Here is a 15,357-nt window from a genome sequence, read left to right on the forward strand (position 1 = left end):
TGCTCCTATGTTGGGTGCATAAATATTTACAATTGTTATTTCTTCTTCTTAGATTGATCCCTTGATCATTATGTAGTGTCCTTTTTTGTCTCTTGTAATAGTCTTTATTTTAAGGTCTATTTTGTCTGATATGAGAATTGCTACTCCAGCTTTCTTTTGATTTCCATTTGCATGGAATATCTTTTTCCATCCCCACATTTTCAGTCTGTATGTGTCTCTTGGTCTGAAGTGGGTCTCTTGTAGACAGCATATATACTGGTGTTTTTCTTGTTTTTTTGTATCCATTCAGCCAGTCTGTGTCTTTTGGTAGGAGCATTTAATCCATTTACATTTAAGGTAATTATCAATATGTATATTCCTATTACCATTTTTTTAATTGTTTTGGGTTTGTTATTGTAGGTCTTTTCCTTCTCTTGTGTTTCTTGCCTAGAGAAGTTCCTTTAGCATTTGTTGTAAAGCTGGTTTGGTGGTGCTGAGCTCTCTCAGCTTTTGCTTGTCTGTAAAGGTTTTAATTTCTCCATCAAATCTGAAAGAGATCCTTGCTGGGTAGAGTAATCTTGGTTGTAGATTTTTCCCCTTCATCATTTTAAATACGTCCTGCCACTCACTTCTTGCTTGCAGAGTTTCTGCTGAAATATCAGCTGTTAACCATATGGGGATTCCCTTGTGTGTTATTTGGGTTTTTTTCCCTTGCTGTTTTTAATATGTTTTCTTTGTATTTAATTTTTGATAGTTTGATTAATATTTGTCTTGGCATGTTTCTCCTTGGATTTATCCTGTATGGGACTCTCTGTGCTTCCTAGACTTAATTAACTATTTCCTTTCCCATATTATGGAAGTTTTCAACTATAATCTCTTCAAATATTTTCTCAGTCCCTTTCTTTTTCTCTTCTTCTGGGACCCCTATAATTCGAATGTTGGTGTGTTTAATGTTGTCCCAGAGGTCTCTGATACTGTCCTCAATTCTTTTCATTCCTTTTTCTTTATTCTGCCCTGCAGTAGTTATTTCCACTATTTTATCTCCCAAGTCACTTATCCGTTCTTCTGCCTCAGTTATTCTGCTATTGATCCCTTCTAGAGTATTTCTAATTTCATTTATTGTGTTGTTTATCATTGCTTGTTTCCTCTTTAGTTCTTCTAGGTCCTTGTTAAATGTTGCTTGCATTTTCTCTATTCTATTTCCAAGGTTTGGGATCATCTTTACTGTCATTATTCTGAATTCTTTTTCAGGTAAACTGCCTATTTCTTCTTTATTTGTTAGGTCAAGTGGGTTTTTACCTTGCTCCTTCATCTGCTGTGTGTTTTTCTGTCTTTTCATTTTGCTTATCTTACCGTGTTTGGTGTCTCCTTTTTGCAGGCTGCAGGTTTGTAGTTCCCGTTGTTTTTGGTGTCTGTCCCCAGTGGCTAAGGTTGGTTCAGTGGGTTGTGTAGCCTTCCTGGTGGAGGGGACTAGTGCCTGTGTTCTGGTGGATGAGGGAGGATCTTGTCTTTCTCGTGGGCAGGTCGTCGTCTGGTGGTTTGTTTTTGGGTGTCTGTGGCCTTATTATGATTTTAGGCAGCCTCTCTTCTAATGGATGGGCCTCTGTTCCTGTCTTGCTAGTTGTTTGGCGTAGGGTGTCCAGCACTGTAGCTGGCTGGTCATTGAGTGAAGCTGGGTGTTGGTGTTGAGATGGAGATCTCTGGGAGATTTTCGTCATTTGATATTACATGGAGCTGGGAGGTCTCTTGTGGACCAGTGTCCTGAAGTTGGCTCTCCTACCTCAGAGGCACAGCACTGACTCCTGGCTGGAGTACCAAGAGACTTTCATCCACACAGCTCAGAATAAAAGGGAGAAAAAATAGAAAGAAAGAAAGAGGATAAAATAAAATAAAATAAAGTAAGATAAAATAAAATAAAGTTATTAAAATAAAAAATAATTTTATGAAAAAAATTTTTAAGTAAAAACCAAAAAAAAAAAAAAAAGAAGGATGGAGAGAACCCTAGGACAAATGGTGAAAGCAACGCTATACAGACAAAATGTCACAGAGAAGCATACACATACACACTCACAAAAATAGGAAAAGGGGAAAAAATAATATATCTTGCTCCGAAAGTCCACCTCCTCAATTTGGGATGATTCATTGTCTATTCAGGTATTCCACAGATGCAGGCTACATCAAGTTGATTGTGGAGATTTAATCCGCTGCTTCTGAGGCTGCTTGGAGAAATTTCCCTTTCTCTTCTTTGTTCTCACAGCTCCTGGGGTTCAGCTTTGGATTTGGCCCCGCCTCTCCATGTAGCTTGCCTGAGGGCGTCTGTTCTTCACTCAGACAGGACGGGGTTAAAGGAGCCACTGACTCGGGGGCTCTGGCTCACTCAGGCCGGGGGAGGGAGGGGTACGGATGCGGGTCAAGCCTGCGGCAGCAGAGGCCAGCATGACATTGCAACAGCCTGATGTGTGCCGTGTGTTCTCCCAGGGAAGTTGTCCCTGGATCACGGGACCCTGGCAGTGGCGGGCTGTACAGGCTCCCGGGAGTGGAGGTGTGGATAGTGACCTGTGCTTGCACATAGGCTTTTTGGTGGCAGCAGCAGCAGCCTTAGCGTCTCATGCCCGTCTCTGGAGTCCGCACTGATAGCCGTGGCTTGCGCCCGTCTCTGGAGCTCCTTTAAGCAGCGCTCTTAATTCCCTCTCCTCGCGCACCAGGAAACAAAGAGGGAAGAAAAAGTCTCTTGCCTCTTCCACAGGTCCAGACTTTTTCTCGGACTCCCTCCCGGCTAGCCGTGTCACACTAGCGAGGGGGGCAATCTTGAAAAGAGGAAACCATACATGGGTGGAGCTTGTAAATCTGCTTATCAACTCTCCTCTACCTCCATGATGCTCAGGCTGGGAATTGGTCTCAGGGGAAAAGATGTATGAAGGTGGTCCTCAAACAGTATGACTTCCTTTCTTCAAGGGTCAAAAAACCCCACAATTTCTGAAGGCTTTGTTTACTCTCCAGTTCCTTCAAATAGCAGTTATGTTTATGTTTTCTTTTCCAGAGTTTATAATTGTTATGTATGGGAGTTTTAGTTGATATAAGCCAGTCTTCCATCACCAGAACTTGCCAGACTGATGTTTAATAGCATATGAATTATAATAAAGCAATGATGAAATGGGAAAATTGATGGACATTAACACTTAACACTCAGTTTGTTTACCCAGGTGTTTTATTATAGATTCTGGGCTATACCTTCTCACCTTACCAAAGGGAGCATCTTCTAATATGCACAAGTGTCTATGTAGTAAAACTATAAAAATCATCAGGATGAGGCTATGCCCCAAATATTCATATTTAGTAATTCTACCTTCAAGTCATAGAATCAGAAAGTTGGAATGGACCTCAGAAGATACACCCAATATAGAAATCTACCTCACAACATCCCAGATAGGTGGGCATTCAGACTCTGATTAAACTCCAAGAATTAAAAGCATTACACTTTTTATATTTTCTATAATATATCAATGTCCTTTGATTCCAAATACTTCTTCCACATTACAAGGTGGCTTATGTAATTAGACTCAAGATTTAACAACTGCTGACTTGTGAATCAAAGCCAGTCTTTTCCCACCTCTGTTGGAATTAGGTTAGTTCTCACCCATGGACTATGGAAACAGCTTAAAAAAAAAGTGAATGGTGCCCAGAAATTCATGTACATGTTTGAGGGCTGTTCTAAGTTCCTAGCTAAATCCCTCCAGGTAATCTTTACTTTTTTAAATTAAAAAAATATATTTATTTATTTATTTATATTTTTGGCTGCATCGGGTCTTAGTTGCAGCACCAGGATCTTTCATTGTGGCACATGGGCTTCTCTCTAGTTGTGGTGCGTGTGCTCCAGAGTGCACAGGCACAGTAGTTGCAGCACACGGGCTCTCTGGTTGTGACGTGGGGGCTCCAGAGCATGTGGGCTCTGTAGCTGTGGCATGTGGGCTCTCTAGTTGTGTCGCGTGGGCTCAGTAGTTACAGCACGTGGCCTTAGTTGTCCCACATGAGGTGTTAGTTCCCTGACCAGGGGTCGGACCCACATACCCTGCATTGGAAGGTGGATTCTTAACCACCTTCCATGTAATCTTTAGACTGAGGAAGCAACTCACACTGGATGCCCAGGGAAGGCAACAGAAGCATTATTTTTCTGATGTACTTTTCTCCGGTTTAACAATCGGCTGAAGCACTTGTGACATGTGGGAAGCCAGAGATATCCACTTATAAAGACATTCTACAATAGACATACCAAATAAGGTGTGGCAAATGCACTCTTCAAAGACGTTTGCAAGATAGCTCTGATCTTCCTTTTCAGCCAACTGAGTTTGTAATACACGAAAGAGATTCAAATTAAAATAAATATTTCCAACATGAATTGGTCCTTTCAGTGGAAACCTTTTAACCACTTGACAAGATGCAGGCCATGAACTTTATTTATCCTGCATTTCTATCTACGTACTGCTACCCATATAATTTAATGGGGGAAAATGGCCATCAAGTAATAATTTGTGGCCATAATTTCATGTACAGGTTCATGCTGTTGCTCTGGTATTATAATTTTACAGATAAATAAACACTACATCTTAATATTTGTTCTCTAATTTCATTGCAAGATATAGGGAAGTCATTAGTCATATGAAGATTTATAGCTTGAAAATAGTTTCCAGCTAAGGCAGTTTATCACCCATAAGAAATATAGGGAAGCATATGAACTATTTTTATCTGTGTTAATTACCATGCTATCTTATTTCCACTTTCCACTTATGTACTTCAAAGATTTGCTTTGCTTGTCCACAGTCTCACTCTATTTTCTGTATCTACAGATATCTCAGGGATATTCAGGCCCTATATTCTTCAAGTGAGAAATTCAAAGATAAGAGAGTCTAGTCTTTGGTTAAAAAGAAAACACCTAACTCATATTTTTGAGGTGGGGGAGATAGAATTCAATCATAGATCTTAGATTTAAAATACCCTAAATGTACCGTTTCTAGGTTATATACCAGGTAAACTTTTATGCTTCTTAAGTTTCTCTTCTTTCCAAAAGGGGTGTGTGTGTGTGTGTGTGTGTGTGTGAGAGAGAGAGAGAGAGAGAGAGAGAAAGAGAAACAGAGTGCTAGCAAGAGAGGTTTTTGTGTCTTGCTAAATACCATATTTTATGTATAAATGCTAAAACCATAAATGTCTCTTATAAATTATTTTTCTAAAGTGGGAGGAAATCAGGTTGACTTGAAGTTGTATGTGCATGTAAGTGTGTGTGTCAGGGCCAGATCAAATAGGTATTTGAACCATTTCTTTTATAAGTGCCATCTGCAAAACTCATATGATGCTTTGCAAATGAAAGAGAACAAATTAACACTCCTGCTCTTCAAGAATCAAACCACTCCTCATAGCATTACTTTAACAAGCCTTGTTTGTTTGCATTTCAAGATGGGAGGTGGGGGAAGGGAGTAGGTTCCCGATCCCAATGGCCACCACCAAAAGGAATAAAATTATTTTAACAATTACCAAAATACTGCATCTTCTTAAATTTGTTCTCAACGCTCAGTTTCACACTGACTTGGCTCCACTGCTAGAACTTTGTAAGATTCATTCTCACCATTTGCTTTGTGAATGAAGTTCATGGAGCAGCAGTGAAGACAATTTTCTTGGGGTTCAGTGGGACTGTTGACCCCAACTCTTAGAATATTGGAGATTCTCTCCAGTCACACACACTGACCCTCCTCCGACACACATACACACTCTGGGAATTAGAAAGAGAAGGATTATATATGAGAATAGTGTCATTTACTACCAAGCTTCCCTAACTTTATAGAAATAGTTACTTCCTAAGCAGCTCCTGTAAGATTTCAGGCCCAGAGATTGACCAAGTGGGCTAATTATTAGTTGCCTACATACTGATTCAAAGTTCTGCCAATTCTCAAAGGAATATGTGCAGAGAATTGACAAGAAACGTCAAAACTCCATTAAATGCATTATTAATGGCAACTAAACCTTCTATGCTTATAAGAATGCACCCCAAATATTAGTCAGTGTTGACTGGAGAAAAATGCACAACCTAAAAGTTGAGAATTATGTTTTTTCTGGCGGGCTTTATAAGGATTTAAGCCTGGGAGACAGCCTCTCAGGTAGCTCTGAGGGACTGCTCCAAAGAGCTAAGGGAGAAGAAGGGATATATAGGAGTTTTTGCAACAAAAACCAGGTAGTCAGAACATCAAATGATTACTATTAATTAAAGAAAACCAGACATCTCAAGTTAATGAATTTAGCGCTTTTCTATGTATGGGAAGATGCAAGAGCCTGTGCTCATTGAAATCAATCTTTTCATATGCACTTTACCTATCTAAGGCCAGTATCCTCCTGTTCTCCATCCTGAATCCCCTCTGGGTGCACAGTTAGGGGTGACTGCAGTGTCTGAGGGCTTGATGGCCGCAACATCCTTTGTTTACTGATAGGGCAGGTGACATTCTTTGTCCACAGTGCCTCATAGATTTGATCAATGTTTAGGAGGCATTTTTGACATTCCTCATCCACATCACCCAGAAAATCACCAGTTGTTGAACATTATCTGAATGTCCTAGTCTATACTTACCAGGTTGGGTATAAGCTAAACACTCTTGTCTGCCTAAGGAAATACTGCTCTTTTTCCCCAACAACATGCATATATAAGAACCAGGTCATACTTGCATTACAGGGAATAAGAGGGACTAGACATCCATTTACTTCCTAGTTGAAAAGGACAAGAGTTTCCCTTGCTTGAGATCCAAAATATTTAGCTAGGATGAAGGCTTACTTAATAAAAAGAATGTTGATTTATGCCATTTTAGTGATAGTCTTTAGCTGAATAGCCTTCTGATATGAACCATTCACACATTGACTGGCATTTAAAATAGATGAAGATGAACAATAAATAGACCTTTATATTATTTCTTCCAGGGTGTGAATAAAACTAAGTGTTTTGGGCACATTTATACACAAACAATTTAGTGGATCTCACAGCATTATTAACAAATAAAGCTCTTAGTGCCTGGTTTCTCACTCAAATATGTGCTGCATTTCACCACAGGCACTGAAAAATCTGCTACGTTTTACAGACCAGGCAGACATCAGAACAGCAGCAATAAGTTGTTTTTTTTTTTTTCTAGTTGGGTTGCATTTGTGTGTCTCTCAACTGTCATAAGAATTTACCCACTAATATCTGTTTTCATTGCCTATAGATTTCTTTCTTGGTCTGCTCACCCAAAGTAGTTAATCAAATTATTTTTACAGTTAAACAATGCTAGATTATTTTTTTGAAGTGTAACTTAGTGACCAGATGTGAAAAGAAACTCTGCCTCCCCCATTTAAAAAGGATTTAGTGAATACTTTTAAGATACCTGAGTAATTTATATAACTTTCACCTAGATATCCAATGTCTAAGAATTCATCCTAAGAAAATAATCATGGTTGTACACAAAATATATCCACAAAGTGCTCATCTCAGTGTTATTTTCAATATCACAAGATTTTAAAACAAGCTAAATGCATTGGGATTAAAGAAATAAAGGTGTAAACACCTGGTAGAATACTGTTACATGCATAAACACATACACAAAACTTATATTAGTTCACAAGGGTTCCCTCTAAGTGGAAGAATTTTGAGTGATTTCTGTTTTATTCTGTTTTATTTAAAAATTTCCCCCAAATAACAATGATTTACTTAGCTCAAAAATATACAGGGCTGTTTTCATCTGGGGGCTTCTGCAGATCTGAGTCAGGCTCAGCAGATCTTTGCTGTGGCCCATGCATGTGTCTGTGATTGGCTGCTGGGTTGGCTGGTGACTGGTTAGCTGTCTGGTGGCTGATTGACTGTCTGCTGAGATGTGGTCTTGTAACCTCCAGTAGTCTAGCCCAGGCTCATTCACATCCTGGTAAAGTTCCAGGCTTGACAAGTCCATAAGTACTAATGCACAGGTGCTTTTCAAGCTATTGCTGCTGCTGCTTCTTTTTTTCTTTAAATAAATTGTGATTAAAAAAAACATAAAATTTATGATCTTAACCATTTTTATGTGTACAGCTCAGTAGTGTCAACTACGTTCACAGATCTCTGGAACTTTTTGTGCACGAGATCTCTAGAACTTTTTCATTTTGCAAAACTAAACCTCTATATCCATTGAACAACTCCTCATTTTCCCCTCCTTCCAGCCCCTGGTAACCACCCTTTTCTGTTTCCATGAGTTTGACTACTTTAGGTATTTCATATAAGTGAAATCATACAGTATTTGTCTTTTTGTCACTGAATTATTTTACTTAGTATAATGCTCTCAAGGTTCATCCGTGTTGTAGCACGGGACAGGATTTCCTTTTTTAAGGCCGAATAGTAGTTTGTTGTATGTATATACCACATTTCCTTTATTTGTTCATACACTGATGGACATTTGGGTTGCTTCTGCCTCTTGGCTATTGTGAATAATGCTGCAATGAACATGTGTGTGTAAAAATCTCTTTGAGATCCTGCTTTCAATTCTTTTGGATAAATACCAAGAAATGGTACTGCTAGATCATATGTTAATTCCATTTTTAATTTTTGAGGAAACTTCATACTATTTTCCATAACACCACACCATTTCACATTCCCACCAATACTGCACAAGGGTCCCAATTTCTCCATATCCTCACTAACACTTATTATTTCCTGTTTTTTTTTTATAGTGGTTATCCTAATAGACATGAGGTGATATCTCATTACAGTTTTGATTCATGTTTTCCTGATGATCGGTGATGTTGAGCATATTTTCATGTATTTGTTGGCTATTTGTCTACCTTCTTTGGAGCACTATCTAGTTAAGGTCTTTACTTCTGTTTTTGTCTTTGTGGTTTTCCATATATTTAATTTTTTTTGCAGTGAGCACTTATTAACTTTCATATTGAAGGTGTTATTGGGAATAATAGTAATAATAATTTTAAAAAATGTATCAAGCAAGTTGTTGCAATAAGTAGATGGGCCACTCTTGACTGGCTAATTGAGGTAACCTATGGGTGGGGCAACTGCCCTTGTTTAGGATTAAACACTTGAAGAACACTTAAAGAGGCAACTTTATTCCAAACCAAGGCCCCTCTATCTTCTATGGACCAATTAGCTCGGGTAACATAAAGCAGGGCAGGCAGAGGGTTAAGCAAGTCAAGCTGAGCTGGCAATGAGGCCATGAAGCAGTAACAGCCTGTGCCCAAAACCCATGTGGGATGCTTGGTGATCTTGCATACAAAATCCTGATCTGGATACTGCAAATGATTGTTCTCTTAGGGATTTTGATATTTAGAAGGGAACTTTATTATGTAATTAAGATTTATGGCTTTTATCTAGCCAATTCAGAAGGGGTAACTAGCTAAATCACCAATAATTTTGTAATCTAGGTTTTAAGAAATGCTCTGTAAGCATTTTAGGGGCCAACTTTGTATAAAATAAAGATAAGCAAAGAAAAGCTCTTAACAAGGTTTTAACTTTAAAATTCCAGTCAAAAATTTAAAGCTTGAGTTAAATGATGGGTGTCAATGAAGTGGATTTCCCAAATGTCTGGACAGGTAATAGTACTAGCAAACCTTGCTGGATGGAATTATTGCCCTGAAAGGAAATAATGGGGAATGATGGCATTTGAACCTCTTAATTGGAATGCAAGGTATGATTATTTTCTTGGATGACAGGCTAATATGATAGCAGAGTGATTTGGCCAGGTGTACACACTTATTCTGCAGAAGCAAATGCAAACTGGACATCTAAGTAATTATGGGGAAGAGATACTGGGTTCAATGAGCCAATCACATATATGAATAATTCTATTCCTGCTTCTGAACTCCTCCTTTATTGAAATCCTAGAGAGCACACATGTCTAAGACCCACACTCAGTCTTATTACACTACAAATCTTTTCCTATAATGTTTTGCCCCTCGCCCTCAGTATCATCTAATTTTCAGTACCTCTCTCTTTCTTTGTGTTATTGTTCCATTTCTCTCTTCTTTCATGTTCTAATACTTGACCGAAACTGCATCTTGGATCACATTATGTTGTCTCACTGTCCACCTCCTCAGCATTTCACAGTGGTTTTCTTTTTTGACCCGATAAGCAGCATTTTATGATGAGCTTATTATCTTACAGCTGAAATTTTCGATCTCATTTTCGATCATTCCCTGCCGTTTTGACTACATCATGTCTCCACTCCTTTGTTTTAGATCAGCAGGCTTGATTTGGTATATTATAGTGTCCATCTACCTACAACATTAATATTACTCACCTCCTCTTCCTCCTGACTTATTTCCTCTGGGACAAGTCCATCTAATTATCCAGTCTTGTCTCTTGCTTTCTGTACCACAATGCTCCCTGCCTCCTAAGATCAGTGTCCTATTTCCTTTCTTGAAAGATTAGCTTTTTTTTTTTTTTCTAGCCACAGAGCCTTGCTCCACATTATTATATGGTTCACTCTCGTCCTCACTCAGCCTCCCATCTCTAGTCACTGGTTATGGATCAAAGTATTCTATTAGTTTCTGATGATTTTTTAGCCTTCTTCTCCCCCTCCTTCAGCTTACATAAAGAAAAATACTCCTTAAGGATATTTTCTTCTATTGTTCCAAAGTAAGAATGAACAAACATTCAATAATCTCTCACTCTATAACTGTTCTCCACTCCTCCCACCCCCACACCCTCCAATTCAGGTCTCTCTTTTCCTCTGGTGAATTCAATCTGTCATATGTTTATTCAGTACATTTCCACATTCAAAGCATTTAAGAAGCTAATTAATCCTTGGAGTACCCTTCTTGGGTGCACACCCAGGCTACAGAGGTAGTTGACATTAAGGCTGGGAGCAAAGCCCAAGAGTTTCTGTTTTCCAAGTCACTGTTCAGACTATGTTTTCTTTCGCTCTCTCTCTCCACAATTGAAATAGATACCATCATGAATAAATTACTTGGATTTAATTTACAAGGAAGCTGCCAGAAATTGTGTGACCTTCCTGATACCCCAGATTTCTCTAATCAAACCCGTGTTAGTCCTCTGTGAGCTGCTTGGGAGCAGCCGGGAGTCAAACCACAGAACAAGATTAATGCATATCGTATATATTTTTTTCTCCTTCATGCAGAAAAACAGAATTATTCACCCAAATCTGTCATCACAACAAGTCACTTCCAAGAGTACAGTAAGGAGATCCTGTATCGGGGGGGTTGGACGTACAAGTCTGGAAAGGGGGGTGATGATAAAAGAAAAGGAGGACTAAATCAGTGCATAGAGTTGTGTTGCTGTGGTTGACCACATTATTACAAAGACACAATGGGATAGGAGAAAGAGCTCCCTTATCCTCAACTCATACCGAGATCCCTTTTTGAAAATATACTCTTTTCAGCCCTATGGCTTATATGCTATATGCGACCATTTGGGATTTATAGTTTGGCTTTTAAGGAGGAAAACGAGTTATTGTTTGCCGAATCACTGTTTTATCTGGCTATTATTATTATGTTAGCAAGAAGTAAGGCAAGGTTTTTGTATAATTAGGAAAAATTACTAGCAATTAAATGACTTTCTTCTTTTTTCAGTTCAAATGCAAAAGGTAATTGTTTAACCATTACACCTAAATTATGGAGACCATTGGTGATCATTAATAAATAAAACTGTAAGTACAACTGGACACTGAAGAAGCCAGCTCAGTCAACACTTTCTTGATCAAGTAAAAATACAACAATCTTAAACATGTTAGATTCTCTTTAATTCCTATTGCCTTGCCCTGCAATAGTGAACACTGCTGTTCAATCTTAGGTGAAACACAGTAATGGTTGTAAGAAGAGCTTGGTTAACTGAAACTTTTCCTGTTGACACACACTATTCATAGATGACTAGACTATTTCCTCTTGAGAGGTAAAGGACTTATTACGGTCCTTATTGAAAGATGCAGGAAATCTGCCACAGCCATTTTGGTGCAATTGTTTTATTTTTTAAATTTTTTATTGGAGTATAGTTGATGGTGTAATTGTTTTAAACTAACTTAGGTCAGAGTCATAGGTGTAGAAAACAAACTTATGGTTACCAAGGGGGGAAGGGGGAGGGTGGGATGAATTGGGAGATTGGGATTGACATATATACTATGTATAAAATATTAGATAACTAATGAGAACCTACTGTATAGCACAGGGAACTCTACTCAATGCTCTGTGGTGACCTAAATGGGAAGGGAATCTAAAACAGAGAGGATATATGTACATGTATAACTGATTCACTTTGCTGTACAGCAGAAACTAACCCAACATTGTAAAGCAACTATACTCCAATTAAAAAAAAAAACAAACAAATTAACTGAGGTCAAATAGTCATCCCAATACGTAAAAAAATTTAATTGTCTTCCTATTAACCATCAAGTAGTACCTATAACAAATACCCTGATCATATACCATCATTCCTAGGGCTCGCTCATTTCATATTAATAATTATTATAAGAGCAACAACAACTACAGCTAACATTTATGTGCTTAAGTGCCAGGCAAATAAGTGTCATGACTGATCTTATACTTGGCACATGTTATCTCATTTAACATTCATTTGTCCACATTTGCAAATGCGGTAACTAAGGTTGAGGGATGAAATGACTTGACAAAAATGATCTATCTAGGAAATGGCGGAGCTAGAAAGTAACATTGTAGAGCTTGTTCTTGACTACTTACTTACTTTGTTTGGGCTTCTATAACAAAATAACAGAGACTGGGTAGCTTACAAACATCAGAAATGTATTTCTCACAGCTCTAGAGGCTGGGAAGTCCAAGATCAAGGCGTTAGCAGATTTGTGCTTGGTGAGGGCCTGCCTTTTCACAGATAGTAGCTTCTATCTGTGTCCTCACATGGCGGAAGGGGCAAGTGAGCTCTCTGGTGCCTCTGGGGCATTAATCTCATGCCCTTATAAAAGGTCATGAGACCCTCATGACTCAACCATCTCCCAAAGGCCTCACATCCTAATACTATGCCCCCTCGGGGGTTAGGGTTTCAATGTATGAATTTTGAGGTGACACATTCAGATCATAGCAACTGCTATACTATATCACCTCATCCCAGGTTTAGGCATGGGAGAAGATCCAGAGTTGTTTTTTTTTTTAAGTTTTTTTTTTTTAATTTATTTTTTGGCTGCATTGGGTCTTCGTTGCTGCATTCAGGCTTTCTCTAGTCATGGAGAGCAGGGGCTACTCTTCGTTACGGTGCACAGGCTTCTCAATGCAGTGGCTTCTCTAGTTGCGGAGCATGGGCTCTAGGTGCATGGGCTTCAGTAGTTGCAATGTGTAGGCTATGTAGCTGTGGCTCGCAGGCTCTAGAGTGCAGGCTCAGTAGCTGTGGCGCACGGGCTTAGTTGTTCCGCAGCCTGTGGGATCTTCCCGGACCAGAGATCAAACCTGTGTCCCCTGCATTGGCAGGCAGATGCATAACCACTGCGCCACCAGGGAAGTCCCCAGAGTTTTGTTTTAAAAGCTTACTTGCTAATAAAATTTTCTTTAAAGCACATAATTTAATGATTTTCTTTTTAGGACACATAACAATGTCCCCAAGTAAAACAAACACAGAACAACAACAACAATGAAAAATATGGAATACCCCCGGGCTTCCCTGGTGGCGCAGTTGAGAGTCCACCTGCCGATGCAGGGGACACGGGTTCGTGCCCCAGTCTGGGAAGATCCCACATGCCGCGGAGTGCCCGTGAGCCATGGCCGCTGAGCCTGTGTGTCCGGAGCCTGTGCTCTGCAACAGGAGAGGCCACAACAGTGAGAGGCCTGCGTACCGCAAAAAAATAAAAAAATAAAAGGAATACCACCATTTCAAATTGCCATGAATTCTCATCAATTTCTTTCTTTCTCAAGGTTCAAATCTTCACATCTATCTGGTAATGATGATTGGAAAACAAATGTAGTTTAAGAAAGGTTACTCAAATGGGATGAGTACGTTCTATCTCCTGTCTCCCTGGGGTGAGCTATTGAAATCTCACTATCAATGCAAAACAAAACAAAACAAATCAATGTCTTGCACTGATTAAGGAACCAATGACAGCTGCCACTGAATTCTACACTCCTGGAGCACAGATTTTCCAAGGCTGTTCTCTCATCTCCTCTACCCCTTTTTATTTCCATAAAGCTAGCATTCATTAATTTCTGATTTTTTTCAACAGTGTTATTTGTGTGTGCGTGTGTATTAAATGCGTAAATGAGTTGTCAAGAAAGTAAGGAATATGCAGGGGAAGCAAAACAAAAACAAAAACAGGAACCCAGAGAAGTAAGCTTGCTTTTGCTCGGAGAACATTAACAAAACCGTGAATTTGAGCTTTCAGCTTTTTATGACCTTGTGGGGTGTAGGGGATTAGAGATAAAGACCAGAGTCAGAGCGCCCTCGCCAGAGCAGTTAAAGGCGTGGCGGATAGCTGGCGCCGCTGGAGGGGCGCGAGCGCCAATGGCACTATGAGACGTGAGCCGGCGGCCGGAGCCCGGGAGGCGCAGGGATGCGTCAGTCACTGCCACCGGGATGGTCCCCGGGTACCACCGCCGCTGCTCCGGCCCAAGAGCCAAACACCATGGAGACCTTGGATCCTGACCCCTCTACCCGCCCCCCCCCAACCCCCAGGATGCTGAGCCCACCAGAACTCGAGGCGAGCTTGAGCTTGGGAGTGACCAACAAACGTTTGGATGGAAGGGGGCCTTTGGGTTTCAGCATCCTGTTAAGACTTTTTACCCATTTCTAAGCGTCAAGAGTATCTGCAGAGTTCATGCGAGAAGGTGCTGGCTAGTTTTCCTGTGCAAACCACCATTCACTTCTGCAGCAATGAGTCAGATTCAGTTGAGGAGCAAGAGGAAGAAACCCTTCAGTGCCAGAAGGCTGGAGGCGGCCCAGGAGGAAAGGGCAGAGACAGGCTGACAAACCCAGGACGGCAACCCGGAGGCCATGGCGGCCTCGGTGGTAAGGGTCCGCTACCCGGCCCTGACTCTCCAGAGGTGCTGCATGCCCCTCATCCAAATAAGCCTGTCTCTCCTTCACCAGACCCACCTCACATGTGCCCTGGGGGACATCCCTTGGGGACAGCCGTGCCAGGACACTTTGTGTTTCCACTGGGTGTACAAGAACTTGACTGTCTCCGGCCAGCACCACACTCCTGGCAAGGACTCAGCTTTTACTCGTCCTTCTCTTGGTGATTTTTTGAGCCTCATTTATACCTTTGAGAAAGGATTCTAGGACCAAGAAAAGGTTTGAGTCCACATGGGTTGTTATTGGGTAGGCCAACTTTCAAAGCTCGTTCAGCAATGTCACTGTGCCGATCAAACGACAAACTATTCCATGTCGATTAATAACCCACCCACACCCACGCCTCTCACTTA

The 15,357-nt window shown here is 40.2% G+C and overlaps 1 pseudogene across 1 annotated transcript; it reads left to right on the plus strand.

The window, feature by feature from the left end:
* The first annotated feature begins 14,445 nt into the window (after positions 1 to 14,445).
* On the plus strand, positions 14,446 to 15,002 carry LOC309978469 (protein ripply3-like; annotated as a pseudogene). The gene has a single exon. The product of its transcript is annotated as a protein ripply3-like (transcript).
* The last annotated feature ends 355 nt before the right edge of the window (positions 15,003 to 15,357 follow it).

This window comes from Leucopleurus acutus (genome assembly GCF_964270905.1).
Source record: "Leucopleurus acutus genome assembly, chromosome: X".
Classification (NCBI taxonomy): Eukaryota; Metazoa; Chordata; class Mammalia; order Artiodactyla; family Delphinidae; genus Leucopleurus; species Leucopleurus acutus.